Source organism: Lepidochelys kempii, chromosome 10 (assembly GCF_965140285.1).
Source record: "Lepidochelys kempii isolate rLepKem1 chromosome 10, rLepKem1.hap1, whole genome shotgun sequence".
Lineage (NCBI taxonomy): Eukaryota > Metazoa > Chordata > Testudines > Cheloniidae > Lepidochelys > Lepidochelys kempii.
The window spans coordinates 26,275,596-26,290,880 of NC_136389.1; positions in this window are offsets into that span (position 1 = coordinate 26,275,596).

The window sequence follows — 15,285 nt, forward strand, 5'->3', positions numbered from 1 at the left end:
AGATAATGGGGAAGATCAATAGAAATGAATGAACAGTGATAGAAATGTTCCTGATGGAAGGTCCAATAACAACAGATAGACACTGAAGACTTGAAAAAGGCAGCTAAAATAATCATTATTGGAAGACCAAGGCAGATGCAGGTGGTCCTTGAGTGGCCCTAGGAGCACTACATTCAAAGAAACACAAGAGTAGTAGAATTTACTGTAGTTCTCAAAAAGTTTTGAAAAAAAATTGAAAAAGATTAAAAATAGCCTCCATGATATCAGCTTAATTTTCTACCTATGCTATCTAAAGCACAGTTATACTTGGAAAGTGTTCCCCTACCTCACCTCAGCTCATCACATCAAATGTGTGTGCACAGTTACACGTGCAGAGCTCCCAGGAAAGTCAATGGGAATTGCACGTGTGAAGGCCACCATGCTGGCCAACAGACTGAGCACTGAACCAGGGACCTCAAGACCTAAAAGCACGAGATGCTACAGATTGAATGAAAGAGACAAGGCTCCCTAACGGCACAGCATATCCTGTGCTGATCAGGTACAGAGGGGACTCTCAGCACACACTCACTAGTGGATTACACAGGCACATAATCAATACCAAAATTTGGCATAGCACAGTCCCTTGTGCTCATAGTCACCACGATAGTTTGTTTTCACCAATATAAGTTATACCATTATAGCAGGGAACAATCAACTCTGAACCAGCTAAAAGTGACATTTTCTCTTTTGTTTGTGAAACCACCAATGCCAAACCCTGCCCCTCCCCAAATGTTCTAGTTTTGTTTTATAGAAAAACATTCAGCTCCTCTCCAATGCTGAGGACAGGGGAGAGGGACCAAATTGCTGGTACATTCTAAACACCTAATAAAGATACAGCTAACAATGTATTTCAGAAATAGCAAATACCCAAGCCCGAGGCAGGCAAGAATAAGCCATTGGGGAAAAGAAATGTAGGTTGGATAGAAATAAAAGGATTGTAATGTTTGGTGACCAGAAAAAAGCTGCATTTTTTTTTAAAAAGGAGTGGCTATACTTCATAAGCCTTTCCAGCAGATATAGGAATATTCTTCTGGACTCCCAGACCCTATACCCCACTTACGCTATTTTCTAACCTTAATCTATTTTGCACCTTGGGGATGGCACAGAGTGTTTACCAGTGTGCATTTATCTCTCAACTGCAATACCTCAATGAACGCCAGCAAATCGATGTAACATTTAAATGCATTGTCTCATGTGCATTGCAACTAGTTAACAGGAGATGTTTTGGAAGAGGTAATAGTGTATATATAGAAATAAATACAACATAGCTGCACCTACAGGAGCTGGAGGAATACACAGGTTAGATACATGAAGCATGGGATACATATGGGATCATCCCCCCCTCAAATCAACAAACTCACCTGGACTATTCAAACCATAGAATGAAACATGTAAAGAATAGATCAAGGCGTCTTTTTAAAATTCAGGTGCTCTTTGCATTTGTTTCTGAGCTAGAATTTCTATGACAGACAGTTCAATCCCAGTTACCCAATGGCATTAGGGCCTTCCCAAAATCTCAGGGTGAACAGGGGCTTCTGAAAATGGGGGGCAACCTTCAAGTGCTGACTTCAAAGCAAGATATTTTGGCATTTTTTTTAATAACCATGTTCCACTTAGACTTAGCTTTTGGGCAGCTAGCTCTGCTCTGAAATCAACAAGAATTATGTTGTCTTACCTTCTCATGAGAACAATATTAATTTCAGAAGAGAAAGCAGGAGCAGAGACAAAATCATCATCAATGCTCCTATGATCCATTGTGTCCCAACCAACTGATTTGTTCACATAAAAGATTCTATTAACAACATCTGGCCCTGATTTAAAATCTGATTATTTCATTATATTTCACTACCAGATTATTAATTATATGTTAATGACGTTAAAGTTTATGGATCAAATATTACAGGAGTGATCACTTTAGATAAGCTATTACCAGCAGGAGAGTGGGGTGGGAGGAGGTATTTTTTCATGCTTTGTGTGTATATAAAAAGATCTTCCACACTTTCCACAGTATGCATCCGATGAAGTGAGCTGTAGCTCACGAAAGCTTATGCTCAAATAAATTGGTTAGTCTCTAAGGTGCCACAAGTACTCCTTTTCTTTTTGCAAATACAGACTAACACGGCTGTTACTCTGAAACAGGTTCCTATGTATGTTCAGATAGGACCAATATGCTTTAGAACAGAGATTCTGGGCACTTCCATTGATTTCAGAGCAGCTAGGATTTCACTCTCTGGGTTCTATTCTCATCGGCCTTGCACATGGGAAAGTGGGGGTAGAATGTTCTTCATCTACTTTGCGCAGGTGTCAATGACCGTATAAGGTACAAGGCAAGGAGAATCAGGTTCTCAGTTTGAGTAGAATTTATAAGTCGCTGTTGTAGATTTTTAAGAATCAAGTCTGTGTACTTTTTCAGTTGTCTTAATAAATACTTCTTGTCCTCTTCACTTAAGGATTCAATATAAATGCCTTCATTACTCAACTTCTGGACTGAAGTCTTTGCTTCTTCCAGTACTTGTTCAATGGATAGCTCTCTGATTGATCCAAATGCAGCTTCTATTGCGGGACAAAGATCTACTACCATTGTAGCAGATGCCTGGATGGCATTGTTTAATGACCCAAGTGGTTTCAACAGTAGACTTACAAGGGAGAGAATGGCAATAGTCTTCTCTGAACGTAGTAGCAAAAGTAATCCACAAGCCTCACTATTTAGATCCATCTCATCTTGGTAGATACTTTCCAAAGCTGGTAATAATGGCTGGAGTAATTTTAAGACAACAGCCAAGGATCACTCATGAGAAAGCCAGAGGGTTTTCCCAGGTTGGACTAATTTGAACTTCAGTCCCAGTGTATCTTCTATATTTTCAAAGATATTCAGTCTTTTTGGACTCTTGCTGAAAACAGAATATAATGAAGAGATTAAATTTATAGCTTTTTAAATGTCTTTTGAAGAGTCTGCAGCTCGTAGTAGCGCTAGTTGGAGTAGATGGCCTCTGCAGTGTGTATAGGAGAGATTAGGATTACACTTTTCTCTGAGCAAAGCTTGTACTCCACCATGTCTTCTAGAGAAGTTTGCAGCTCCATCAAATGCACAAGCAGCCATCTGTTTGGGGGTCCAATTGACAAGCATTTAACTCTTCTAAGATGTGGGTTATCAGAGATGCAGACGATGTGTCTTCTATAACTTGAACATCTAGAAATGCATCTACTGGCCTCAAGATAATGTACACAATGACTTAATACTTGATGCCCATTTGCATCAGTGCATTCATCAGCCATTTATGCAAAATTTTTTTTGGGGTGAGAGAGTTCTTCATTTTTTCAACTGTTGCATCTTTCACTGTTGCACCACGTGCTTCTAGCCAGTCAGCTGAATTTCTTGCAGAAGGATAGTGAGCATTTGCTGGTCTTGTTTAGAACCAGTGTTCAACTTCAGGATGAACAAGTGACAATGCACTTAACATTGGCCTCCAGTTTGTAGTGTGTGGTATCTCTTGCTTAAATAGAAAGTATGATGCCACAGCCATGTTTGTTCGCATGAATTATGTTGTGTCTTCAGCATTCTTAACAGCCTCATTAACACTCACCAGTGTTGTCCTTGGTCAGTGGAGACTCAGAGTTCAGAGGTGCTTTCATATGAGTTTACCTTCCAGGTGGGGGGCAAGAAGGCACCTGGCTCATTCCTCCAGCTGCTCACTGTTCGCTCTGGCCACTGTTTTTCTTTGTGCCACTGTTCACTTCATTGATTTGTTGCCAATGGCCCTGCACCGTCACCTTCTGCTGCCACCTGCCACTGTGACCTCTGCGAGTTGGTCTCTTGAGGCTCCACCCAGCTCTCAGTGATTTCAGCTGAGCTCTCAGTGGGGGAACCTCGCTGCTAGTGCAGACTGGGCCACCTCTTCCACAGAAACACTGTCCCACAGCAGGACTAAGCACTTAGACCTGATTTCAGCTAAAGTGGTCACTTAACAAAACAAAAGACTATCTATGGAGCCTAATCAGCTCTGTCTTTAAGCAGTGGAGAGGGGCAGGTCAAATAGTACTTGTGACTCAGGCAGACCATCAAGCAAAACACCTGTCCCCACCCTCTCTCTCTCTCTCTCTGCCCTCAATCAGCACAGGCTAAGTACAATTCTACTGCCCTTTACTCATACAATAAGAATAACAACATTTCATTACTCCCCCAGCCCCCCGCATTCGAGTGATTTGTAACCCAACCCCAGACAAAATCTATCACTTGGGCAACTCAGCTCTGTTTGCTAGATACCTAGGTAGATTAGGTGTGAATGTAAAATACAGTCTGGTCCTGAAGCCTTTCCCCCCAGCCCCCAGCTCATCACTAGTTGTCAGGGAGAGCTTATTTAGACTTTGCTTACAAATCATAATTTGAAATTATTAGGTTGGCCAACATCACCAAAATGAATGCACTGGCATTGTCATAAAAAACAACAGCTGTATAAGGAAGCTAGTCTATGTTTATACTTTTCAAATCTATTATACTTTTTCAGATGCACGTATTTTATCATACACTGTATATGCTTTTAAAGTGTATTAATATTTCAATTTCAATTCACATTTCCAAACAATCACTAAACAGGCAACACTGCATGTAACTAGTTCACAAAACAGGGCTGGGGCAGAGGGTGGGGGGTGTGGGGAAATCCCTGGGAAGGGGATGATAACAAATATGTGTGATTCCAAAGAAGGATGGGTCTGGCTGTTGTGCACAAGGTTAGATAATCCTGTATTTGATTGCTGCTCCCTGGACCGCATTATGAGGTGCTGGAGGGAGACAGGCTTTTGAAACAAAGGCTTCTTCTGAGTTGGCTGCCCGGAGAAAGATTGGGCCCGCTCCTCCGCAGCACAGCATGTGACATTTGCATGCTGGTATCACAGTGCATTGCAATACACATCTCTCCTGAATACATGCCATTGAAGCTGGACCTTGGTTGTGCAAAGATAGCATAGATTTCCACCCAAACCGTTCAGAAAACGTAAGCACATGCTGTAACATTATTCAAGCATCCAACCAAAAGTGGGAGGAAAAACTTCAGATACCCAAGCCAGTATGAGAATCTATAATCTAAAGAGATGTTTCCACCACACCAATCAGCAGTTTAGCTTGCTGAGTTGAAGCTCTGGGGTTAAATTCTGGTCCTGACTTCAAGGAGCCTAGGATTTGGTCCCAGCAGTCTAGAGTGATGAATTAAACCATAGAAGAGTAACACTGTTACTAGCTGTTGTTTATCATCTCCAAACACCCAACACACATGTCTTTTTCAGATAAAATAGCCCTTTATTAATTGTGACAAGTCCTGTTTGACAATCTGGGAAAAGCCTGAATCTCCTACCTGTTTTAGCCTTTATATTCTAGTTGCTAATAAACAGTATGTCCAGATGGTGGCGCCTACAAATCACATATCGAGTCTATAATTAGGTAACTTGTTTCTGGTGGGTTTTTTACATTGTAGAATGTATAGTTTATTACAAAGGAAAATAAAACCTCCTATTTCACCCCATCAATCGCCAAACCCCATTGCATTGCGGTCCCTTGCCCCCCACCAAAGTGTATTAATTGATCATTGCACAATACAGTGTCAAATTAGTGTTCCCAGCTCTGAAACGTATGGGGGAGGGGGGGAATCCTTTAATCACAATAAGGTATAAGAAAGGAAAACATGAATGTTTTAAACAAAAGATTCTGGGTCCCAAAGGGAATGCATAATTCAAATTATTTCCAAATGTGTTTGCGATACGCTGAAGGGCTGTGCTGGAACAAAATATATTATGCAGAGAATCCAGGCCCTAGAAACCCAATCTTTGATGGAAATCAGACAGGCAGCTTTAGATGTACTCTTGAGGGGACTGTGGGATTAAGATCAGCTGAAAGCCTGCCCTGGACAATGAAAGCTTCCCAAACACATGGAGCTGAGAGAACTTCACGCAAACCAGAGCTGCCACCTTAAATTACTACTCAGGAAGTGTCCATTTTATGAGAGAACAGGCAGAAATGAGTTAAAGGTACTGGGGAAGTGGGGGAAAAAGCACCTCTGGTTACAGGTTATACGGCTTTGGCACCCCACTGGGGCAAGGATGGGTGCTTCTCATCTCGGATATCCTTCCCGGGACAATGGCATACGTGTAGATCAATTTCAAAATCCGGGACGCAGCCCTCCAGCTGTGTCTCTCAGTGAGTCTTCTCTCTTGCGGGAGTGTAAAGCAATCCAAATGAAACCGGCAAAACACTTCCAACAGCTCACAAAAGGTTATTGGTAGCTCCCTTGCAATCAGTGCTGCCACTCGTCTGGCGCAGGTTCTCTCTCCTGAGCAAGTCCCACCATGATGTGTGAGGTTTTGAGCGGAGGTCAGTGGGCTTTTTCCATTGAGATCCGGCACTGCTCTCACGCTCTTCTTCAAGCGGCTCTTTCTTGGGGCTGGGTAAGCTACTTTGGAATAAATATGAATGAATAAAAAGGTTCACATACCTTCTCCCCTACCCCCTGCAAATCTTGATGCTGCTGGGTAGGTATCAGACTGGATAAACTGCTCCCATTCTGATCTCTTCCTGACATGGACACAGCTCCCTTTTTAAATTCTATAAGACCTTGCCTTTCATTCTTGTAAGTCTTTAACAGAAACGTGGCTCCCTTTCCTTCCATAGCCCTCTAATAGATCCAGTTCCTTGTGTCTTTCTTGCTGTTTCTCCATTAGGGTCCTTGCAATGACCTCCTTATTTGTATGAAGGCCCCATTGCAGGGACAAACTAGCTCGTTTACGTTCTGCTGAACTGTACACAACACACTCTAGCGTGTATAGTCACAGAATGCACACACTGTATATTCATTCCATCAAAGGGGTTGCTAAACAATAAATAAAATCTTTCCAATAGAGTGCATGTGTCTAACATTGCAGGTTTGAAAGGAGTGAGGCCAAGATTTCAAGACTGCAGAGAGAACATCTTGTAGCCTGGCACGTTCTTATTTCAGTAGATTTTACCAACACAGAATTCTGCCAAAATTGATCTTTTCCAGTGCCAGTTTTCAACAAAACCCCCTTTCCAATGGGAAAGTGTTCCATCTGCAATTTTCTGACCAGCCCTAATAGACACTCAGCCAAAGACACATTTCCCCACTAAACTTATGTGCTCAGATATCCTAACTTTAATTTTGAGCTGTGCAGGACAAGCCTATCTCATCTTCCTCAATGATGGGTTACATATAACATATCGTCCATTAAGTCCACTTCATTTAAACTCACCCTCTCTGCCCAAGGAAAAATAAGTCCTTTAAATCATTTTTGGGGATTCCATCTGATTCATACTTCCCTTTTTGTTTCTCTCTCAAATCTCAGCTCACACAGACCAGAGGAAACAGCCTGTAATCTGCATCAGTTCATAATCCGTGCCTGAACTTTCATATTGTTTGGAACAGCTCCTGCTTTGGAAGCTTTTTCGGATCACTGTGGCTCTACGGCAGAATTGTGAACTGCCATAATGAGTTGAATGAGCAGAGCACTGCAGAACTAACTGATTTTGGTTTGGGAGTTATCACGCAGTTCTCCAACCTTTCATTTTCAGGAAAAAGTTTGAGAAGAGAAAAAAATGCATCATGGATTTTACAGGCATGGAGAATTTTTGTCATGGTCCTGAGGTTAGCCATTTGTTGGAGAACAAGCAACTGGTGAAGAACTCACTGTAGCTTTGACCTCTGGCCAACACAGCATCAGAATTCTGTGTATAGACACCCTTTCTTTCCCTCTCCCCAGGAATGTTTATAATTAAGATTCCAGGTTTTTCCATCCACAGCACTAGATAAATGTTCACATATTTCATAACTCAATTCTTATGAGCTAGCACTTCCTATAGTCATCAGGGTTAGCGATGTGTAGACTAACGCATCATCGCTGATTAACCTTGCCCCTTCTAAATGTTCTATTGAAGGTGACATAGTCAAGATAAAAACACAAAGGTTTTTAAAGCCTGAATCACAGAAGCAGTATAGGCGGCAGGATGGACCAGTGGTAGGGAACTACTTTAGGACTTGATTGACCTGTCCTCAATTCCTTGCTCCATCACAGACTTCCTGTGTGATCTTGGGATGTAGCTTCTCTGGGCTTCAGTTCCCCATCTGTAAAGTGGGAACATCATCACTACCCTATCTCAGAAGGATATTATGACAATAAATACATTAAAGATTGTCAAGTGCTCATATACTATGGTGCTAGGGACATATAAACACCTAAGATAGACAGATGAGGGCCCAATGCTGCAAATACTTAAGCATGTGTTTCACTTTACTCCCATTGATCCTAATCAATCTTCTCACATGAAAAATGTGAGGCAAGTTGTTATGCATTTGCTGGGTCAGGTCATCAGATTAACACCACTCAGAATGTTAAGAATCCAGTTTCCTTTTCTGCAGTGTTTGTTTACATTTGGCACGTCACTCAGCTTAGACGGCAAAACAAAGACTGGTAACATTCCACCTGCTGGATCTCATATTATTGGCACACTGCTGTGATGTGTGGGTTTCAATATCTACAGGCAAACATAGAATTCTCTCTCCAGATTTCAAGCAAGAGCATATGAAATACTTTAAAACAATGGATGACTGGAAGCTGCTGTAAATAACCAAGAGAAAACAGTTTGAAAAGACCCTTTGAAATGACAGAAATATTAACATCCTAAGCTATGCTACTAATGGACATTATGTAAAGCAGGGTATTATAGCCAGTCCTGGTTAACAGAGTCCCAGTTCATCTGGATTAAAGTTAAATAGATTAACAGATCAATGCTATGTACAGCCAAAGAGAAGGAGATTGGTCACTCTTTCAAGTCAATAGGACTGGGAAATTGGATGTGTCTCCAAAAGTGGACCAATAGCAATCAGACTTATTTGCTAGTTCAGTCCTACCTCCTTAGCGGCAAACTTCACCCTCATTTTGAAACTATGGTTCCACTGAAAACAATGGAATTCCAAGGTGCTGTTCAGTGAATGTGGAAGCAAAGGAGAAGTGCATTGGCTGGATGCACCTGATTTGATGAACGGGTCTGGGAAGAAACTTCCTGTCCTCTATAGTAGCACACATGCATTATCGGGTGTTTTCACATTCCTCTGAGACATGAGGTCCATTGCTAGACAGGATACTGGACTTGGCAATGAATGGTCTGATATGGGACAGCAAATAGAACAGTGTTAAGTAAGGGGGCGCTAAAGAGGAAAAAAAAGTCAAGATTTTCCAAAGTAAGTGATTTTGAGAGTCCTAGCTGAAATAACTTAAAGGGATCTGATTTTCAGAGGATGGGTACTCAGTACTTTTTAACAATCAGGCCCCTCCTAGCATCTCAAGCTGGGCATCCAAAAATCACTAGGCATTTTGGAAAATGTTGATCTAATTCTAAACACCTGCACCCTCTATCACACTTACTCTGTTTTCTTACATACAGAGAGTCAGCAATATCAGAATCTAACCAGCTAATCAAATATGGTCAGAAAACCCCTCTATTGCCTTGGAGGGGGCAAATATCCAAAATGCTGTTACTGGGCACAGGGCCACAACGTAGCTTAATGTACCTTAGGTGTAATATTGTTGAAATTAATGCAGGGATGAGCAAGGTATTTTATATTTCAACAGCACTAACCAAAGTTCTCAAAAATAAGGAAATGCACTTCGGGACACACTATAGTAAACAGAGAATGAAATACAGACATCGGGGCTAGTGTCTAGAGAAAGCAAAGCAAAACCTGCTCTCCAAATCCCAGAACATGCTGAAATAGAATGGAGGGTAATTTATTACACTAGCTGAGGATCAAACAAAAAATCATTGTGATTTCACAAGGTGGGAGATTAAGACCGAGTGTGATCAGTTAGTTATTAGTGGAGGGACAACTAATACTTATTTAAAAACAAAGCAGAATTATGAGACTCTCTCAGGGCTTTATATGGTCAATAAGAAGGGTATTCTTAGATCAAGTGCTACATTTAAAAACACTTTATTGATATTTTGCAATAAAACAACCCAAAACAATAAATGGCAAAGGGTGTGTGTGTGAGACATCATTTCCTTTTATTATTAAAGAATATCGGAGCAGCAGGCCCTTCACTAATAACCTCTAAACACCTCCTGAGCATGAGCACAGATATTAGATTCTTTGGAATCATCTTCCAGCTGCAAGAGCTCATCTGGAGGAACAATGGAGTTCTGTTACCCTAAATTGTTCCCGTTGGAGAAGTCTAGTAGGGGAGAACTAAGAAGAAGAAATTGATGGAGTAAAGAAAAAGGAAAACGTAGACTGAACAGCAGATAACACTGGTACTGGTGGAATCTATAAATCGGTTGGAAAATTTGCAAAGAGAAGGGTAAAAAACCTCAAAGCTGGAGACATTTAAAACTAGGACTAACTTGGGCCCTTGAAATCGTACCTGCAGGGAAGTACCATTCTTGCTTTTTCTCACCCATGCTTGTCCCACTGAGATTCCCAAAAAGGTCATAGGAATCTCAGTTCCCAAGGATGACCAAGATGAAGCTCATTACATTTGCATGTTAAAGGTGCTAAACCATTAAGATATGCCTCTTTCAGGAAACTTCTATTATTGGTGGTGATGTCTGTGAGTCAGAAAGATTTGGACCCCAAGTTGAGTTTGCAGAGAGAAAACAAACAAAAATCTTTCTACCTGTAGACTGAAAAAAATCTAACTGGAAGTTATTGCCAGGCACTAAACACATGCATGATGCTATTTATACAGACAATGTGGGTGAGGTAATATCTTTTAAAGGACCAGCCTCTTTTGGTGAAAGAGACAAGCTGTCGAGCTTACACAGCTCTTTTTCGGATCTGGGAAACTTATTATTTATAGTCAGTTTTGTGAGCTCAGCCCATTTTAAAGAATACAGATAACATGTAAAGGGTGCACAAGCAGAGGTGAATCAAGCAGCCATGCTTATCTATGACATCTGTCACTTAAAAACACAAATGAGCTAGTTTACTGAGATACAGCCCCATTTTAGAATAGCTGGTGGTGGCAGAGAGAAACACAATAGAATCATAGGGCTGGAAGGGACTTGAAGAGGTCACCCCCGCACTGAGGCAGGATTAAATATACATAGACCATCCTTGACAGGTGTTTGTCTAACCTGTTCTTAAAAACCTCCAAATGCAGGGAGTCCACAGCCTGACAGGTAGCCTATTCTAGTGCTTAACTAGTTAGAAAGTTATAGTTATAGAAAACTTATAGTTCAAAAGTTTTTCCTAATGTCTAACAGAAATCTCACTTGCTGCAGACTAAGCCGATTACTTCTTGTCCTACCTTCAGTGGACATGGAGAACAATTGATCACTGTCCTCTTTATGACGGCCCTCAGCATATTTGAAGGCTATGTGCCCTCTCAGATGTCTCTACTACTCTCTAGTAATGAAATTAATGAGCAGCCATGAAATCTGCCTCTAGATAACTAGTGAAGCCGCCCTCATTGAGTCACACTCCATCCTTAATGAATTCTGCTGTTTACTTATAAAGCAATACAGATAATTCACCTTTGTTAGTCACAAGTGGATTCATAGCTGCAATCTGTAGGGATACGTCAAACAAGATGATGGGTCTCAACCTAGTTCCTTCAGACAAACACAAAACCAATCACAATGGACAGCTTCACAGACATGTTGGTATTCTTAGAAGATGGATCATCATCATGTATATTACAGCAGTGCCTAGAGGACCCAAATGAGGGCAAGTCTACATTACAAAATTAAGTTGACCTAAGTTACATCAATGTACAGCCACCATAGTAATTAAATCACTTTTGCAAGTCCACACTACACTCTGTGTCATTGGTACACATCCTCACCAGGAGCACTTGCATCGATTCAGAGTGGGGCAGTGTGGATGGGTTCTGAAAGGCAGCAAAAGTCAATATAAGCAACACACTGTCTGACACCATGTTGACCTAACTACAGTGATCTAAGCACTATGCCTCTCAGAGGTGGAGTTATTAAATTCATGTAGTGGGCGAATCACATGGGTGGGAGCTCCTTTTAGTGTAGATGTTTACAGAATTAGGTCAACGTAATCTGCCTTACGTTGACCAAACTTTGTAGTGTAGACCAGGACTGAGAGTAGGGCCTTACTGTGCTAGGCACTGTACAAACACAGAGCAAGTGACTTGCCCAAGATCATACAGCAGGTCAGCAGCAGAGCTTGGAACAGTGTACAGAACAGGAAGTATAAAAGGTGGGTCCTGGAGCTCAGCTGGGTGGCAGCTGCTGAAGGAGCCAGATGCCTCCTGTGGGCTCCCGAGTTGTGAGACAGCCATGGAGCTGAGGACTGGCCAGAGTTGCTGGAGCCACCCGCTGACCAAGCCATGGAGGAGTTGCCAGGACTGCCACAGGCCTTCTACCCTGATGAACCCCTATGGATCCAGGTACATCCTGAGAGGTAGGTAGAAGTGATCCAGGGACAGCCAACCCAGCTGCATTTGTTACCAGAGACCTGGTAAGTGTGTTATGGCTGGATTCCCCGCTGACCCAATGGCAGATCACCCTGCCACTGTCAGGGCCCTGGGCTGGGACACAGGAGTTGGATGGACCTGTGTGCCCCTACCCATGACCCTACCCCGGCCGCCACCCGCCCCCCAGGGTGTCAGTTCCCCCTCTCTAGGCCAAGAAGCCTGCGTTTGTTGGCCGTCCACCAGAGCTAGGATGTCTGACCCTCTTGTTGCTCAACCCTGAATACAGGCCTGAGCCAGAGACTCTTACTGCCCCGCCCTGACTAGGGGCTTGGGCTCCTAATGGTGTTCGCTGCTCGGCCCTGAGTACAACCCGAGACATAAGACTTCTTACTGTTCCACCAGGACTAAGGGCTGGAGCCATAACTGTTTGCTACTCTGCCCTGATTGAAGGCCAGAGCCATAGGCTATGTGTTGCCCCGCTAATTTCCCACACAGGGTGGGTGGGTGACACACAACAGCGTAGTGAGGCAGAGTGGCCTCCCACTGACCCAGAGCGGGAGGGACCACCACCAACCCACTAACCCCCAAAGTCACTGTTGAGGAATATAGGCTGGCCCATATGGAGAAGGTTACACTGCCATCACCTGTGCTGAACGTGTGCTATGCATGGAGGGAGGACTTTGATATCTTGTCTGGCATCCAAGTGCCTTTCACCAGCACTACATTCACTAATCACAAAGGAGAGGAAAAGCACTGGACCTTTAAATAAGGCTTTAATTCTTTTATCCACTGAAAGAGGAACTAGCCCAACCCTTCTACACCTGTGCTCAGAGGACATCAGCTTACACTTTGATTCACAGGAATGACAGTTCAAGTTAGCCTTCCTCTTGACCTCCTTATTGCCCGTGTGCAGTGAGTGCACCTCCTTTCAGATGCAGACCCCACAAGAGCACTGGACACAGCTTCTTGGATTTGATTAACTGTGGAGATGATTTAGAAACTAATTCCAGTTAATTACAAATAAACTATTTCAGACTTTGCAAGGGCAGCTCTCAGAGCGACCCATTTCAGGAGTGTACAGGGCTTTACAGGCGAGTTTAGGAGTAATTTCAAATTCATCACTTTAATTAAAATTGACCCATTTTTATTTTACATTCCTGCTCAAAGTTGACTTCCAGGAGATAAAAGAGTAATACATTGATAAAAGTGTGCTTTGCTGCAGATGAAAATGTGGAATCATTGTCGTGTTCCCTTAAAATAAAAAAAAAACAAACTGATCAGAGCCTGGAGATATAGAGAATGTATTAAGGATAAAACCAAAATTTAGAAAAATACATCAGGGACCTGCAAAAACCTTTATTTAAATCCATGCAAAGCAAAGCTCTACTAAGTAGGAGCTATGGATTATGGATGTGCTGCCTCACGTCTTGGCAGACAAGGAATGAATTTCTAGGGTAGGAGAACCAAAAAGCTGAGTGAGTTCCTCTGCCAACACCAGGATTTGCAAAATGACATTACCCCTCTGCCAGGAAAGGTGGAAGTACACCCGGAACCACCGTATAAATCTCTGCCTTTAAAAACTGCATCTGATTTGATAAACTCATAGGAAAGCTCTTCATCTGCCTGTCTTATATGCATTGAGACAATTTTGCACAAACAATTAAATACCGTCTGTCCAACCAGGAATCTATTTCTTTCTTAAATGTTCTCTTTACTGATTTTAACAGTAGTGGTCACCATTTAAAAATAAAAATCAACCTTTGCAAACTGTGTGCTAACAGTTGACTGTCATAAAAAGAACCAGGCTCTGCCGGCTCTGTGAAATATTTTTGCCAGGTCTGTGATGTAGCACTATGCTGACAGTCAGAAGATTTGATCAAATTCCCAGCTCTTCCACTGAGCTGCTGTGTGAGTTTCAATAAGCCTTTCACCTCCGTTTGCTTCTGTTTCTCCAACATCCTTTGCTTCATTTCTCCATTTTGATGGTATGATTTCCAAGGGAAACACTGACTCTTGCTAGGTGTTTGTACAGTGCCAAGCATAAACACATGGACAGGGCCCTAATCTTGTTTGGGGCTGGAGTTGGTCAAGATGTTTTCTGCAAACTTTTCATTTGAAAAAAAAATCTGGTTTTGTTTAAAAAAGAAAGTATGACAAGCTTTTGGGGGTGTTGGTTTTTTGAGGTTCTTTTGTGTGTGATCAAAATTTTCAGTGTAAAATGAAGTTTCCCTTCTTTCCCTTTTGCTATTGAATGAAATAGAATGAATGAATGAATGCATGCCTAGATTTTTCCCTTGTTTTTATTTTCTTTTGTTCTTTATTTTATTTTTCCTATTATGGATTTTTCAAAGCTTCCCCAATTTTGGACAAGTTAGAAGGGGAAATGCAACTAACTCTTACCCTTCCAACTGCAACTTTCCAAAGTTGGAGATGTTTACAAAATATCCAGAGAAACATATCCTGGACATCATTCATTTTATTGTGTGCACTCACTCCCAAAAGAGACACAGAAAGGCAAAAATTTGAAATTTTGAAAATTCAATTAAAAATTCACATTTTTTTGGAAAAAATGGTTTCATTTGGAATTCTGCAAAGTGGAAAAAAATTCCACATTTTGAATTTTTCATACTTCACTCTTTTTTTTTATTAGCTCCAGGTGGGAACTCAGTCTAGACTCTAATACAGATAAATAATAATTTTACCACCAACTTCTCCCAAGTACTATTTCCAATGCTCAGTATTTCTAAAAATCCTAGTCCTACTGATACTGAAATCATTGGTAAAATTCCATGGGGTCTGGGTTTT